The sequence below is a fragment of the Schistosoma mansoni genome, chromosome 2, assembly GCF_000237925.1.
Source record: "Schistosoma mansoni strain Puerto Rico chromosome 2, complete genome".
NCBI lineage: Eukaryota > Metazoa > Platyhelminthes > Trematoda > Strigeidida > Schistosomatidae > Schistosoma > Schistosoma mansoni.
The window spans coordinates 19,663,190-19,668,601 of NC_031496.1; positions in this window are offsets into that span (position 1 = coordinate 19,663,190).

Consider the following 5,412-nt stretch of genomic DNA (forward strand, 5'->3'; position numbering starts at 1 on the left):
ATCATTGAGGTAGTCTACCAGGCACGTATCACATGATCTGGATCTAAGAAATTCATTCTGGGAGAGGGAGATGAGGTTATTAGTAATTAGGTGTCGGACTACCGCCGCCTCAACTACTTTTTCCATCACTCTAAATACAACTGAAGTTATCTTTATGGGTCGGTGATTTTTAACATTTGCTTCAGGTCCTGTTATAATTTTGGGAATGAAATGTGCAGTCTTCCAGGTAGTAGGGTAACACGCAGTCCTCGTTTATCTTTAGCACTGCACCCCACCAATGCCAACGATTTGGGTCCACGAAATATTTTTCCTCGTCTACTGAAACCACGCTCTGAAAGACATATTCGAAGCTTGTCACAGATAGAACAACAGGAGTTTTGGCAAGAACGTCGCACAATCGTCCCACCTTAAAGTGGTGGTAGTTGATTTTGATGCCCAAGTAAGTAGACTTGAGCAAACCGAAAAGCACTTAGGCGGATCTTTCAGTGTCGTGGCTCCGCGAATAAATAATGGTAACCTTTTGTTGAAAGTATGCCCAGATGACAGCCGAATTCTGTCAAATACAAACCTTAAATACAAGGTAAAACGTTTCTTGAGGTGGCGAGACCCGAATAGACTAAACGATAGTCTTAGTTCAACTACATTGCGATTAGCCTCATCCAACTCTCGATCAAATGGAAAAGGATATAATAAATCTAAAGCTATGAAGAGCAGCAATCCTTGATAGACTGGATTCTAAAACCTTTAAGAACGGTGGTCCAGTTAGATAAGCCGACATCTCAGCTAAAATCTGGGAAGTGAACGTAATTCCATCTCACTGGTCACGATCGCTAATCGTCCCAGTTTATAAGAAAGGAAAAACCCCAACCTGTAACAATCACAGGAGAGTCAGCTTTGTAAACCTAAAGTCAAAAAACCATGGAGGTATCAGACCTGATCGTGGATGACCTCACAGTGGTGTTCGACTCTGTTAATTGTGAGGTTCTGTGGCTGTCTGTCATTGAAAGGCGTACCTAAGTAGTTTATTAACCTTTTACAGGCTCTCTACTGCGAAATTAATGTTCGAGTACGAGCTCAAGGCGAACCGAAATTGGAATCGGCTACTTCAAACGGTGTTCCCCAAGGTTGTCAGCATTCCCTATTCTTATTTAACTTTGTCATACATATGCTTTAGCAGTAACACTTTCATCGTCTGACTTTTGGGGGGTTGATCTTCTACCAGGTGATTCACTTGTTGACTTAGGATAAGCAGATATAGTTCTGTCTGGTAAATATGTAGAATTATGGTCTAGTTCGTTATTAGTACCGCTCTAACAATAGACCTAATCGAAAAATTGTGGATTTGTCATGATATGACTACCTAATCTATAAGGTATTACCTGGAAGTCACATGACTGTCTTCATCGACTCGTCCTACTGTAAGAATCACCAATATATTATGGGGAACAAATTGAGACTGGAGATAGAAAAAATTTCGTGCAGTTGGTTCCCTTGATGAATTTAAATCAAGACAGAACAAATATTGATGTAGAATAGTACGAATTCATTATATTTCGTGTTTTCTCATCAGCTGCTTACAACTAAATATGTATTGGAGTTTTAGCATTGGGGTAATAAGTAGTATGAAACAATGAATATAATTGAATGTAAAGGATTGGAATAACAGAAGGTCATCAATGATATATATATGTAAGGAAAGATCAGAGGTTATTAGAATGAAGGAAGCATAAAGGGTGGGTGGCGTAATAGTTGAGTGGAGTTCAAAGACAGATAAAATCAAATGTGTGATAATTTTAGAGGTTATTAAAAACAATTAAGGTGGGAGAGGGAGAATATCTAATGTGTCGAGAGACCAATAATGATAATAATAACAGTAATAATTATAAATACGAACATAAGCAGACTTCATATATTAAGATGAATAAAAGTGAAATAGAATAGGCATGAAAAGTTTCAAAGGTTTCACTTTGCTTTTCAGTCAGTTAGATAGATGACGGACCTTTTTTGCATAAATCATTGTTAAGCACGTTGATATTCAGTAGGTGACACAATCCACTTTCGGAAAGAAAATCATCAAGAAGACTTCGGAACCGAGTTATAGTTTCACTGCATCGGAGGTTCATTGGCAGTCTAGTCCACATGGTTGAGTAGCAAATAACGAAAAAATTCCGGCGTAAATTTGTGTGGGTTTTTGGAGTCGCTAGAATATTTTCCTTATTGCGTAGATTGTGGGACGGTATCATAGAGTATGAAGGGGTGGATAGCGAAGAGTAAGAAATACCGTTAAGAAGCCGGTAGAGAGAGATAAGGTTTAACTTGATAGACCTGATCCAGAGAGGTTCTAGTTTGAGTTGTTGACATCTTTGGTGATAGTCTTTGTTGTCAGAATACCCCAAAACAGCTTTGGTGAACCTTCTTTGAACACCTTCAATTTTAATCAGGTCATTATGCCTGCAATGTTTCGTGCTTGACTGAAAACGAGATTCGGTTCCTTTAAACCTAGTATGGCAAAGTCATTGAGAAACACAACGTCGGTTAATGTTAAACGAGAGAAATCCCTTGTAGCATATAAAGTACGAAACCTACTTCTATCTAAAGTCAAATCAAACACCTTCGACAAGAAATCAGCATTTGTCCCCAGTTCACCAGAGAAAATAGTGAATATCGTACTTTTGTGATCTACTTGTATGCGTCTGTTATAGTCTGTGAAGAAAACGTTTTTATGTCCATTCTATCACACCATTATTCGTAAGGTCTTAATCAATGACATTTTAAGGCGACAAAACAAAGATTACACCTAACTACAACCAAGAACGAAGGTATAAAACCTAGGTAATATAACAATCATATACTATATTACTGCCAAGTGAGGTTCACGACTAACAAGTAGGTAAATATTTATGTTCATCGAAGTTCTAAATTAAAGCTTAAGACTATTAGAGTATTTCAGTATGTTATGGAATATGTCTGTAAACGAAACCAAACATACAATCTCTCCATACAATTATTCTCTCTACTAATGCTATTATTCGTGCAGTATTTCGAACATGACACTTAAAAAGGGTAATATCAGCATAGTCAAAGTGAACAATGTAAATTAAACTTTCTATGCTCTAAATGGACACCGAAATGCAGTTTGAAATCCACCCGAATTCAAGAATCGGGGGTCTATTATCATTTCTAAAGTCACACATTTGGTTATGCATATCATAAAAGGTTAAAATTATGATTTTAATAACTCCTAATAAGTCAAAAGACATCACATCCTGGTAGTTTAATGGCACTCAGTGGACTTGCCTCTTGTGTCAATTAATTTTAAGACTTAAAAATATTAACTGTCCAAAGTCAGTCAGCTCGAACGTAGAACCAGGTACATATATCCATCGGGTAAAAGTTGCCATAACTTCATCAGCACAATAAGATGAACACCGAATTCATAGAAGTAGTTACTTCAGTGGTGGTAATATACAAAAGACGGATTATATATAAGGATATAGTACAGGAAGAAAAATATGAAGCAATTTTAGTCTCATAGTTTAAGGGAAGACAGAGTGTATACACCTACGCCATTGTGAGCCATTCTGAGCCATGTTACACACAGTCTCCAGCCATTGGTTACGATAGTCACGCGGACCCCAACCAAGTAGTCTGAATATACCAACGTGGCTCAGATTATAAGTTAGTGACTTCAAGCACTGATGCCACATTTTGGTTTGGCCACCCCTAACTCTCTTCCAACCATCCCCAACGTTAGTCAGATTGCGCTTCATGGTAATCAGTGTAACACGTGGTCCAACCATCTCAGTCTATGGAAATCCACAACCTCATCAGCTGAATTACCGTCATTCATTAATACCCTGTGTCTAACCTCACTATTACTTATCCGATGATCCCAGTAGATGCGAGCAATATTCCTAAGACATCTGTGGTCAAATACTAGTAACTTACGAGTATCTTCTACTCTTAATGGCCATGTTTCACAGCCGTAAAGTAGAACAGAGCAAACCGCTGCGCAGTATACTCATCCCTTAATTGATAGACGGATATCTCGCCTTTGTCATGGGTGGCTAAAGTTGTCAAAAGTGAGTACTGAGGTCATCTTTTTTCCAACTATTTTGGTAGACACAAGGCAAAACAGTGCTACTTACAGGAGTTACATAAATAGGTACCAATTTTTTCAAAGGCCAGAAACATTACGAATCTGTGAACCATGTCATTATTGCTCTGTAGGTCGCCAGTGTAGATGATCTGTGCAGACGTTCTCTGACTATACGAGTTGTCGGGAATTGCGTGTTTAGGTCGACAAAATACCTCACAGTAAATACCTATCGTAGATTAACCTATCGTGGCACTCAGATACTTATGGCAAACTGACAAGAGAACAGAATAAGCATGAAAATATTTTCAAAAAATATCAGTAAAAGTAGGTAAAATACAGAATAAAACCATTGTTACACTGATCAGTCCACAACTATATTAGTTATACGAGGTATACAGGTAAGGGGTGAAAGACTCAGCTTACGAATTTTTTACGCGTGTGACTATCGAGAACTACAATTAAACCCAGAAACACAACCGGTCTGGTGTGTGTCTTGATTATTTACCAGCTACAACTCAGCGACACGCTCAGTCACTCCACGCCGCAGCTGCCACTTTCGTACCAAAAACTCTCTTCACACAATGTCACAACAGTGTGCAACTAATCAATTTGCATTAGTCACCCATGACCCTGACTATCTTTGCTAGACTATCAGACGGTCAATGATCGGTCGTCTAACGTAGAAATAGTTTAGCCTTATAGATTATTTGGCCGAGGCTCAAAGACATTTCACTCACCATTCAACTTAGTTTCTCAATCTGAAGGAGATTCAGATTCTCAGTAACTGGAAAATAATCTTGGGATTTTTGCTCACCAAAGAAGCTACGCGATTATATATTATGACGAAGAATATTTAGAACATAGAAAGTAGTTAGACCATACCCTACGTAGAACAACTAGAATTTTTGTAGGAGAACAGACGATGAGCTTTTAGCCCTTTTAAACCTGACTTTATAATAAAATCTTACGACTGTGCAAAGTTATGTATACGCTGTCGTACCAAGATATCAATTTTTGTTGTTATTGTTTATCTTGACGCAAGCTATATGTGTTTCTAATGGTGTTTACCTGCGACATTTGGTTTTCGTGATACGATCCCGAGACCAATTAGCTAAACGTTAGCAACAGTGGGATTTAAACGACTTTTAGTGTCAAAACCACTGGAAAATTAACTGGTTGGGTCAATACGTCTAATTGGGAGGTCGCAGTTAGTTCAAAGCTAATAAAGTGAACAGCCTATTGTCATCTAGTCTGAAGACTTACTCCAACGATAGTTCCAGCAATCTGGTCGAATTGCACTCTACAACAGTAAG